General features: G+C 39.1%; 1 protein-coding gene across 1 annotated transcript in view; it reads right to left on the bottom strand.

Moving 5' to 3' along the window:
• ZFPL1 (zinc finger protein like 1) overlaps positions 1 to 7,426 on the bottom strand; it is a 630,942-nt gene extending 623,516 nt beyond the window's left edge. Inside the window, exon 1 of the mRNA XM_044075813.1 lies at positions 7,300 to 7,426. The gene's annotated coding sequence lies outside the window, so the exon portion shown is untranslated. The remainder of the gene's footprint in view (positions 1 to 7,299) is intronic.
• Positions 7,427 to 12,839: the final 5,413 nt, after the last annotated feature.

Genomic DNA, 12,839 nt, shown 5'->3' with positions numbered 1-12,839 from the left:
ACAACCTGTTAACTCCCACCCAACATGGTTTCCATCCTCACCAGCACTTCTACAGCTCTCATTTCATTTACACAGAACATTGCCAAACCACGGGACAATAACAAGCTAGTCTCATGCCTCTTCCTTGGCCTATCTAAACGCTTTCAACACCGGTTTTCCATACCCTACTGCTCTCAAAACTTTCTTCCCTTAACCTCTCTTCTACTACACCATGATTTTCCAGTTACCTCTCCAACAGATTCTATTCCATCAAATGGCTTTCCGCTTCCTCCCCTTCCTCGCAATCCAAACAGATGTCACCCAAGGGTCAATCCTTGGACCTCTCCTTTTTAATATCTTTACAAACAACTTACACACTTCCTGTCCAAACTCCTCATTAATGCAATATGCAGACGACTCCACTATTATCTCATGATCTGATACCTTTCCCCACCTCCCTGCTTAAGATTCCCTCCTTTCAGTCGAAAAATGGCTGACCAATAATCAACTACTTCTCAATCCTAAAAAAAAAAAAAAAAAAAAAAAAAAATACCTTCACAGTATCTTCTCTTAATAATGCACTTACCTCTGTTAAACCACATACTAAACTTCTAGGTGTAATCATTGATGACTAACTAAAGTTTGACATACATATTCAACAAGCCATCAAAAAGACCCACCAAAAACTTGGTCTCATACAGAAAAAAATGGCTCACTATTAACGCCAAACATTCTCTAGTACATGCTTTCCTTCTCCCTACCTTACTTTATGCAGCCTCCATTCTCACCAATATTCAAGCCAATCTATTAGCTAAACTTGAAACCACCTACAACAAAATAGCCAGATTCACTGCCAACCTTCCCTGTCGCCCTCACCACCGCATTGCTTTAAAACACCTACAATGTCTTGCGCTACATAACCAACTCCTTCTTCCCCAACTCCACCTCACACACACAATCTTAAATCAATCCTCCTCCTGTAATGCCCTCACAGACCTCATCAATCCCTGCTCTCCCAAGTGTAACCTATGCAGAAGAGATCTACACCTCTTAGACAAGAGATCTACACCTCTTAGACATCTACAAACCCAATAAAAATATTGGCAAACCTTTATACAGTCACTCCGTCACCAATGCCTGGAACAAACTTCCCCTTTCTCTAAAGAATAAATGGCAACTTCCTTAACTTCAAAAAACTTCTAAAGGACTTATTTACTAATTAATGAACCTGTCCTTGTCCCACTCCCACCTAAACTACTCCCTCTCCTCTTCCTCTCTCAGCTCGTACACTTTACCACAGCTACTCATTTAAGGTCTTTATGATAATCTACCAACCTTAAATTTCTCTTTGATGGTAATTGTTAGATAGAAGCTAATTTTTATATTATATTTTATATACTTAATATGTACCATGGCTGTTTAAACCCTCAATATTACTCCTGTAATCTAACACATTCATTTATAAGCTGTATTCTGTTTCTCCTGTGTATATACACTTGTATGTTAATATCGTATGATGTTTTGTTTTTGTATTTATCCGTGGAGCTTTTCTACTCCAATCTCTGCTGAAAAGGGTTCTGCAGCCCACTTGGACTAACGCAGTTAACAAATGTCAAATAAATAAACAAACAGATTAACAGACTAAAATTTAAGGCAGTATAGAGTACCAATGAAAGAGAAAAAAATTATTACATTACATAAAGCATGACCCTCCCAACAACCAAACAAATAGCACATCTCTGACACCTGCAAAAATTTAGGAAAACCATTACATAAACAATTCCAGTCCTGCACTGATGCCTATCACATAACCATATATTGCCAGCATGGACATCTAGAAAAATTAATGGGATAGAAACAGCTCTACACAGCATCACTCAGCTTATACACACAGAACACAACAATAACTCTGTTGTTGCTGCTTTCTGCTACAATTCACTGACAATGCAAAACACACTATATTTTTCCATATGCTATAAGAATCTGATAACCCCCTCCACTTCTGTAAAATGGTTCACCAGCCATCTAATAGAAAAGTCATTAAAACAGAACAGATGTACCAAAGGAGGTCCTGTAACGTTCAGAACATGGGTCACGTCTTCATAAATGAGCATGATAGGAAGATTAACTGCTTGATCCTGAAGTTAGTTCAGCATGCAAACAACTCAACACTTGCCTACACTGCCACTACTACTTAATCAACATAATAGCAACATGACAGCAATTGTACGTTTCCACCATCCTGAGCTGCAGTTAAACACCACTAATTTACTCTTCACTCCCACAGTCCCACTTACTCAACAGTAACATTATACGCTCCTGAAAACCTGACTGACATCTAATCCAACAATAGCAATATATAAGGTCATTTAACAAATCAGTTCAAATATGGTACCACATTTCTGTGAAAAAAATATAACCACCTAACATGATACAAATTAGTATTTAGATCCACTGTGCTCTGTAACTTACATTACAATCATTCTGACAAACACAAATTGCATAGAGAAAAGCACTGAAATTTATCACTAATGATTGCGGAGAGGAGCACAGCAGCAATTCCATTAAAAATGGGTGGCTAGAATGAAAAATACATTGCAAATCTGTCAACTAACACTGGCTCATAAACTTAATCATTCCAGTAATCCAAAAAAAAAAAAAAAAACTCCCAACACTCTCTTAAACCCAAAAGTGACACTTTCTTCTCTTATACACTACATGATTAATAACATTTCGTAGCAGACATCATGATCACAACATTTCCCCCATCGGGAGTTCTCTCTTATAATCCATTAGAAACATAGCAAGTACTCCACATTGACTGCAGCAATGCTGTTTAACAGTTCTTAAGCTCCAACTTGGTTTGTTAAACAGCACCAAAAGGAACAAGAATGCAAGTACTGAGCTCTGGAGTCACTTATTCACACAAGTTAACAATAAAATACTGTCAACCCTAATACAGCAGGATATTAAAGACAAACAAATGCAGCACAATCTCAGTTATGAAAAAAAACACTCTGACATCGTCACCAGCCTTGAACTCTTTATACAGTCAACAGATTCAAAAGCCCTCGTTAAAAAGTCCACAGAAAGCTATAAGACATAAGCCCCAATTTTATATATGTCCACCCCCACACACACACACTTGTGTATGTATTTTTACAATTATATGCATAGACATGCATATGTTTTTTTAACTTCAAACTCAACATTTAAAACAAAAGGGCCCTGACTATGACTTAGTTGACCAAAGTAAGAGAATGTAATCAGGTGCTCCAGGGGCTGGGCACGGAGACAGAAAAGACTGACATATGTCTCGGGGGGAAGGGACTGGGGCTCCTGCTGGCTGCTGGGGCATGTTTTCTAGTTGCCAGCAGGTTTCCATTGTGACAGTAGCATTGGGAGGGATACAAATGAAATAATATTTGCGGCAGTGATATCTGCTACATCATGCTTGATCTACCCATGTCGGGATTCTCTGCCCCTACATATCAAAAATCACCACTCTTACAGTGTATATGCTGCTCAGCTACCAGTTCTCACTCTCCTTAAAGGTCATTCTCTCCCTGGACAGCTCACCTGAAGAGTTACTGCGTGTGTTTTCAAGCCACCTGTCCAAGCAAATAAGGAAAGGGGATGAAGGAGTCCAGTGGCCTTAAAAGTAATAGAACATAAGGTTATTCTCTGTCTAGAGAGAAATGGACCCCTTGCTGGGTCACTGTGGGATTACACTGTATCTCGCCTCAATAATAAGAATGGTAAGAAAGGTGAATGGGCTAAATGAGGGTATGGGTGGACAAAGTTAACTCTCTCCAGCCAAGACTGTACTAGACAGTCAAGAGGAGAATGTAAACACCTGCACCACACCACACGCAACACAAAGTCCATCAAAACCTACACCACATAAACCCGCACATAGTAACACAAAACACACACCTACATTCGCGGAGGCTCTCAATAAAAATATGCCCAAACAACAGAGACCTCCAAAGCTGAAACGCAAGCAACCCCCCCCCCCCCCCAATACTGCCCAAATGACACACAGCCCACAAAATCAGTGTGCCACTCAACCTCGGCCCATAAGGGAAAACAACGTACCCAACACACAAGTCATAAGTGACTCTACAGTCAGGCACACTGATGTCCCTCCCACTCACCAGGCTAAACAAGGAGAAAGTTACTGTCAGCTGCCTGTCGGGTACCTGGATCCGCCATATAATGCAAGCACTCAGGTCACTCCACAACAAGTACAAATATGACTGTCATTGTCCATGTTAGTGTGAATGACCTGAGACTACTTGAAAAGAGACAAGGAAGAGCTCTCAGATCATGTAGCCCAGGCAGGTACGACCCTAGCTCTGAGTAGCATCCTGCCATCGCCCAGAATGATACTACAATACAAGGACAAAATGATTGACTACAACAACTGGCTAAGCTTCTGGTGTCATTCTGTCTGTCTGCCTGGGATGACATGATCGACAGACCACTTTGCCAGAGATGGCCTGCATCTGTCATCCCTGGGATTCCGGATACTGGCTAAGGCTCTTGCCACCCCTACAGTGCCTTTTTTAGGCAAGGTTCAAATGACAAACTCACCACCATAGCCGGTATAAGCAAGCAAAATCTGAAGGTAATGCTACAAGTCTAAACCTCAAAATGCACTCACTCAAGGTACTCCTTAAAATGGATGGAGACCTGGTTCAAGGCTCCAGAGAGCACCCCTGCATTACCAAGCTATAACTCATACCACACCTTTAAGCCACCTAACCTGGACTGAAACACTAAAGGAGGAGGCATGTCTATATTCATTAAGGATATCCACACCTCCAGGCTAGTTGCTCAACATAATGTATCTGAAATTAAGTGCAATGAACACTGGGCAAGACTGCAATCCAGGTTGTAGCTTGTTACAGATCCCCTGCCATGCCCCAGGATGCCCACTCCACGTTTCTTGATATACTGGGTAATATTAAGGTTTAGCCCAATAATCTAATAATGGGCAATTTCAACTACCCCACCATCAACTGGGAAAATTACACATGTACTAACTCATTTGCTCAACACTTTCTGGAATTCATAAATTCCAACACCCTGGGTCAACTAATCCATACCCCATCAGGGGAAGCAATATCCTGGACCTCTCCTGTTTGGCATCTACTTCTCAGAAGTCCAGGCTAATACAGCAGGTCTTTGACTAACGAAGTTCACAGATGACTGCAAACTAGGTACCATAATAGAATCGCCTAATGATGTGGACATTCTACAAAGGGGCCTCACTGAGACTGATGCTTGGCGCCAAAGTCATGGCCTCCAGTGCAATGCCAAGAAGTGCACTGTCATCTCCTTTGGGAAAAACACGGTACCCATGAACTACCACATAGGCAGTAGCCTACTAAACACCAAAAGTGTGATAAGAGACCTTGAGACACAGGTGGATAGTAGTCTCTCCTTTGATAATCACATCGCTACAGTAGTCAGGAAATCCTTCTACGTGGCACACCTCATCACAAAGGGCTTCGCCTCCAGAAAAAAAGAGGTCATTGTTCCTCTCTACTCATCCCTCATCAGACCCATTATAGAGTACAACGCCCCGTTTGGCATGTACCTCACAGAACACCTACAACAATGAAAAAGGCCACAGAAATACCTCACTAAGAGGATTACCGGCCTCAAACAGCATACGCAGACCGCCTCAAAAAACTCCAGCTCTACTCCGTCGCTTATCGCCTACTCAGTGGCAACCTCTACCTAACATATAAAGCCATGTCAAACCCAGATCTGTTGGACATGCTACACGTAAAGAAACCCCAATCCCTCTGAGCCACACGCTCCAGGGACCTAAACCTGCCACCACAATAAACAGAACATGCTGGAGGGATAGATTCCTGTCCCAGAGACTTCCCATGCTCTGAACAGACTACCCATTCATGTCAAGCAAAGCTCCTCATTAGCCCTCTTTAAGAAAAATCTCTACAACTGGATGGGAAATAGGAAATTCATCCCAGGGATCACTTCTGTGTCATTGCTAGACAGGGGCACAGGAAAATAACTTTCTTGGGTGGCAAAAGCCAGGGAACTTTTTTTGGCTAGGCTTATATAGGCCCTAGGGCCGATAACCTAATACCTACCTATGAACATATGATAAGGGGGCCAAAAGAAACATACATATAGTAGTAACACTAAAACGAAACTTTACATTTCATTGCCATACATTAAACTACCAAATGCAACTGCATATTTCAATGACCATACACCAGTAAGAAACACAGAAGTAACATTCCTATGGTTTTGACACAAAGTAGCCTCTGATGACAATTCTAGGTCTAGTCTACAGTATTATTAAATATGGCTATTTATTGTACTGACAGTTATAGTAACTTGTACTAATATATGTGTTTACCATACACATGACATTTTAAGCAACAGGTATTTGCATTATTTAAAGTGCAGCGACTGTAGCACATTTTTATGTCTAGAGAATTCTGTGTTACTTATTTACAGCTGTCCAAGGATTTGTACTGTAGTTTAGCCTAGTTATTAAAACAAGCACAACTGAGTAAGTGACTAGTTATAGTAGGTTGCTCTGTATTCACTTAATACAAATGTATAGAGAACACCATTACAATCAGTACAAACATTTTGAAGAGAAGTTACAAGTAAAATGTAAAGACAAACAGTGATGGATCTACTCCTCTCCCAAGGGGAAACAAACATCTTCCTTTAAGAAATAGTACTATTTCGGGTAAATACCTGTATGGATAGTACTAAGTACTTACAGAACATCACTACACAATCTCATCACAGCACAAGCAGCTGATCGAAAGAAACATTGACTTCCAACTATGGACTGAGAGGAACGCAAAGGACACTTCCATGTTTTGGGCTATTTATGTAAACAGTACACACCTACAAAAGCTCAAATTAAATTGAAAGTTAGGTCTTCCTACAAGTCTTAAGAAAAATAAGTTATAAACATAAATGCATTATTTAAAATCAGTGTATGCATTCATCTGTGGCAATGGACAGCAATACAATCAATCACCTTAAAGGAACATACACTAGTCAAAATGCCTGACAACGCACGAATTAATCTGCCCCGAAAAAAGAAGCACTAGTTATTATGACCAAGCTATTTCCCCTCGGAGAATTTATATTTCCTAATTTTCGAACCGCAATTACAAAAAATGTAAAATATTTTTTGTTATTATTATTTTTAAACATAGTTATAAAACAAGTGAAGTTTTACTTATTGTGGAAATGCCGATTTCACTTCACCGGTTAAGATCATAATAATAAACTATAATGGAATTTCACACTTACACGTAAACTCGCTGATTATCAATATAAACAAAAGCTTCGCCACTTATTCATTATTTTTTTTCACTCCGTCAGTAGATTAAGATTTCAGCTGCCACGTCTCTTCCGGGAAAGGCGCTTAAGAAAAACGTAATAAACAGCTGATGCAGCCACCTTTTTGTTAACGTCAAACTTAGGAAACGGACTGGGAGTTTCCTTGGTATTCTTACTGGTGTTTGTGGTTGGCAAACGAAGATTAATACACGACGTATTTTTGTTGCTTCTTCGAGAGGGGGAAGTAACTGTGGGGTCCAGTAATATCTAGTTACGTGTCTGTGTATTCTATAAGTAATTATTACAAGGCTGAATTTACAAACTCTAACAAAGTATTGTAAATAACGGGAAATGGGCGGTGTTTTTTAAATGTAGGCGACACTGACCAAGGGATTGAAGTTGGGAAGAAAAATGAAATACAGCTTTACCTGCTTCGCATCAGTATATGTTGCTTAATGATTGTAAAATACGCATACATTTCTTATTCACATTGATGCAACAAGGAGTATGATCTTCCGTGAAGACTTGTCGGCTGACACTGAATAAACCTGTTAGCACATTTATTACTTATTATTTCAACATAAGTGTTGTGTATACATACCTCTCAAGTGTACCTCATTATGAGGGACGTACCTCATTTGGGGTCTTAAAAGGGTCATGCTCCTCGAAATTCCTCAAAGTTCCACATTGAGAGGGTCTGTTACACATTCAGTGTTAGGGATTTTTTAGGTGAAATCCATGGTAAATTGACATCAATCATATTAATTCATTAAATGATCTTCTTTTTAAGTGAAAACAGCATATTTTAACCATCCTATGACCTTCCTAGTTGAAGTTGTTAGTAAGCCATTAGTATGTGTTCCACATTTTGCCCATTTGTTCCACATTATGAAGGCGAGTGTTCCTCATTTTGGTGATGGAAGGTTGAGAGCTATGTATGTCTATGTACACAGCTATGCACATGTCCTGATTGTAGGGAAGATAAAAACACATTTAAGCAAGAGAATAATATAATTTATCACAATTCTACAAGCATCGTCACCAAATTCATCACCAATTCACTACCTTAATAATAATAAAATGAGAGAGCATTATTCACCACTGCCTCATTTATTCCAGTAGTACTGACCATGTTCACAGTCAGATAAAATAAAAAAACTAAGCCAGATGCATGCTGTAAACACCATGTTACTGAGTACAGCAAAACCTACAAAGAAACTGTTTTATGTGAATTATTTTTGTGTGTGTACAATACGACAAAAGATTAGACATTTAATGTTTAACAAAAATGAATAACTTTAAAATGAAATAAAGTAATTGAAATCTGGAGTAAAGGCAAACTTCCCTTGGAACTAAGTTGCTTATGCACAATTTTTCAGCTTCATGCACACCATGGTTACTTGTAGTACACCATGGTGACTTTTTTTTATAGAAGAAATGATGTAGTCTCACAGCCATTTGTTTTTATTATATATTGTATTCATGTAACAAAAATTCAGGACTAGATGCTTACATTGCTTGACATTATATCTAGCACACGGATCAACAGTGACTTTGCGAGTAAAATGCACCAGTCAATAAAAGTGCAAACTATGTATGAACCACTGTTCCAGTCACTGCCATTGAATGTGATCTTTTTAAATGTTCTTGGATTAAAGCCCTCATTGTAATTTACATGGCTTTTTATATGAAACATAGAAAAGTGTATACTGCTTCTTACGGCTGTCTATAACTTTAGATATGATAAGCTATGGTTTACACAGGCAATACTAGCTTGGAATTCCATTTTCTTATTTTTAATAAGAATCCAGCATGAGCTTTGACATGGATATTACATAAGAAGTTGTGACAATGGTCTATTTTAGTAATTCATATGCTGATATCAGGAGTAATAATTTCTGTACAGCTAGTTTTCTCTTTATATAGTATGCATTCAACTTTTTGGTGATGTCCAAAAAAAGAGACATAGAACAGTAATTTTCCATATTTATTAAAAAATAAAATTTGGTAACAGTGTACTACAAGCACAACTGATCGTCATAGACAGATTTCAAGATGGTTGCATTCTGAAAACCAGGTTGATTAGGGATCTCCCAGTTTGTAGAAGAAAACAATAGAAAATGAGCATGTAGAAGTTGACAAGATGGGTAAAATGTAGTTACTGCCTGGTCACTATACTGCCTGTACGTCAGCAAAGAAGAACATTTGAAGAAAGTTAAGAGAAAAGTCAACTAGAAAAGAAGAAAAATCTCCAGTGAGAAAGAGTCTAAGAAGAACATTTGAAGAAAGTTAAGAGAAAGTCAACTAGAAAAGAAGAAAAAATCTTCAGTTTGAAAGAGTCTTGCAGCTGTTCAGCAAAAACATAAATTCAGAGATGTCTAAAATAAATAAGAAACTGGATGGATATACAAAGTCAAATGACAAAAGGCTGGAACATAGAGAAAAAAACTAGTCAGAAAAGATGATAAAACTGCAAAAAACAGAGGCTAAAATGAATGAAAGTAATATGGCTGAATTATGAGGCTTCTCAAGAAAAAACTGTTGCAAAAAATAGTACCATTAGAAGACAAGACCGTGCAGAGAAAATTTGAGATTTTTTGCTATACCAGAAAAACTGTTGGGGTAGACTACATTTATTTTATGAAAGTACAATAAGCAACTGGACTGGTATTCCACATCAGGATTTGTTTATTGAATTGGTATGCTGTATGTATGCATCAAATTATTCCATGGAGAAGAAGCCAAGACCTATCATAGTAAAGATGCAGTCATACTTGAAGAAATTTTTAGTTCTGATAACTTTTTGACAGAAAGGAAAAGAATTAACAATTGGGGGCATCATGTGTTTGTGGAAAATGATTATTCACTGTACGTCGGGCAGAAGAGAAACAAGTTTATCCTACAATCAGAGGATGGAGAATAGACTAAGGAGGAAAATAAAAGTTTATCCAGCAAGTTGAAGGATGTGTCTCATTCCTCTGACAATAGCAAAGCCCATACAGAGAATTTGCCAGAAAAAAATCCCATTGTTCCAAAGGAAAATGATTGACAGAAAAAAGCTTAGGAGATGATTAGAAAAATCAGAAATACCTTAGACTTGAATCAGAGACCAATGCTGGGTAGTCAGGATGATGAGGAAGAAGCCCAGCAATAATGTGAAAGTAGGAAATGGAAGAATTGTAATGCATCATTTTCATAAGTTGCAGTTTGAGCATGAGAACTGTGTTTCTGCAAGATGTAAGTAAAAATGACTGGAAGTTTTTGGACTGTATTAAATTTGTGGCAGAACACTAAAGCATAATTCCCACTTTATCATTGATGTGTAGGACAATCAATGGACTGAAGATGCAATTATAAGTAAAAAAGTTTTCCCCTTAGTAATATGTGTTTAATAAATTTCTTGAAATGACTTGCATGTTAAATTTTAATCTAGTTCTGTACAAATAGTATACAGAAATATTTTAAATGTGAGGTGGGGGAGGTCTTCTCTGACTAATGTTTATGTTAGTGATGTTAAAATAAGAAGGTGTTTTTTCTTGACTGTAATGGCCTGAGGTTTATACTGCATCAAAATAAAGGTTTGATCTAAGCAGTATAATGTTGTGGTCTTGGGCTGCTGGGGCAGACGTGAAAGTATACTGATTATATGTGTGTATTAAATTATGGTGGTTTCCTCTGACATTATAGAGGTGGAGGTTTAGACTAATTTTCTTGTTTTTTTGCTGCAGGTAAGGGAAAAAAATCTTTCTTTTTCTGAGCAGAGTAGAGAATGAAAAATATGTGAATGATAGTTTCCTAACATTTGAGATGAGGTATTTCATTTATTTGTATTTAATTATTTGTTTGAATTTGTTAATCTGGATTGAGCATTGATCACTAATGACCAATTTCAGTCTTTGGCTAGGATTGTAAATATAAGTTGTTTTTCTCTACACTAGCAAAGCTCTGTAGTTAGAGACAGTCAGGCAATTAATAAGGAAATGATTGAACCAGGAGTTCTGAGGAATTTGTATGAGAAACACTATTATTATCTTATGTGGTTTGATGCATGATTGGGTTATAGATTCATAGGTAGGTACTAGGCTATCTGCCCAAAGGCATTTATAAGCCTAGCCAGAATGTGTTGGCTTTTGCCGCCCCCTTAGATTAGTTCCCTGTGCCTCTGTCCAGCAGAGCCACTGAAGTGATCCCCGAGGTAAACTTTCTGTTTCCCATCCACTCGTCAAGATTTCTTTTGAAGAGTGTTAGCGAGGAGCTCTGCCTGATGTAGACTGGGATCTTGTTCCAAAGCATGGGAAGTCTCTGGGACAGAAATCTATCCCTCCAGCAGGTCATATTTATTGTTGTGGTGAGGTTTAAATCCCTAGAGCGTGTGGCTCGCGGCAATAAGGTTTTCTTTACGTGGAGCATGTCCATCAATTCTGGGTTGGACATGGCCTTGTATGTCAGGCAGAGATCACCTCTGAGTAAGCGGTATGCAACTGAGTACAGCTGTAATTTCTTCAGTCGAGCTGCATAGGGCATCTGCTTGAGGCCAGTGATCTTCTTGGTGAGGTACTTCTGTGGTCTTTCCAGCCGTTGCAAGTGTCTTGTAAGGTACATCCCAAATGGGGCGTTGTATTCTATGATGGGTCTGATGTGGGATGAATATAGGGGTACAATGACCTCTTTTGATCTGGATGCGAACCCTTTTGTGATTAGGTGGGCCACGTAGAAGGATTTTCTAACCACTTTGGCAATTTGATTATCAAAGTTGAGATTACTATCTACTTGGGTCCCCAGATCCCTTATTACGTCTTCTGTATTTAGGGGACTACCACTTATGTGGTAGTTTGTGGGTACTTTGTTTTTTTCCAAAGGGGATGACTATGCACTTTTTAGCATTTAGCTTGAGGCCATGATTTTGACACCAGGTATCCGTCTCAGTGAGACCATTTTGGAGGATGTCTGTGTCAGCTGGAGAGTCAATTATAGCCCCTAGTTTGCAGTCATCTGCAAACTTGGTCAGCCATAGTCCTCCTGTGCTTGCCTGTACCTCTGAGAAGTATATGCCGAACAGGAGGGGTCCTAGGACTAAGCCCTGGGGAACTCCACTTGTAACTGATTTAGAGTCGGACCTAGCTCCCGCAACTCTCACCATGTGGGTTCTGTCCATGAGCCAGTTGGCAACCCATCTTGTGACATAGGGGTTTATGTTTAGGCTGGTGAGCTTGTCTATAATACCAGAATGGGGAATGGTGTCGAAGGCCTTTGCGAGGTCTAGGTAGGCTGTGTGCACCACCTTTCCCTCATCTATAGCCTTGGTAACTGTCTAAAAGAAGTCCACCAGGTGCAGGAGGCATGATCTCCCCTTAACAAAGCTGAACTGGGTAGGGTCCAGTGTTTGGAGGTTCCCAATGTCTCTGTTAATGAGTTCCATGATGATGAGCTCCATAGCCTTGCAGACCAAGCTAGTCAGGCTTATAGGGCAATAGTTCTTGGGGTCTGTTGTGGCTTCACCTTTATGAAGT

This window comes from Protopterus annectens, chromosome 6.part1 (assembly GCF_019279795.1).
Source record: "Protopterus annectens isolate FY-2018-M chromosome 6.part1, PAN1.0, whole genome shotgun sequence".
NCBI classification, from domain to species: Eukaryota; Metazoa; Chordata; order Ceratodontiformes; family Protopteridae; genus Protopterus; species Protopterus annectens.
Note: the sequence above shows the minus strand (reverse complement) of the source record. Positions and strands in the feature narration are given on the sequence as shown.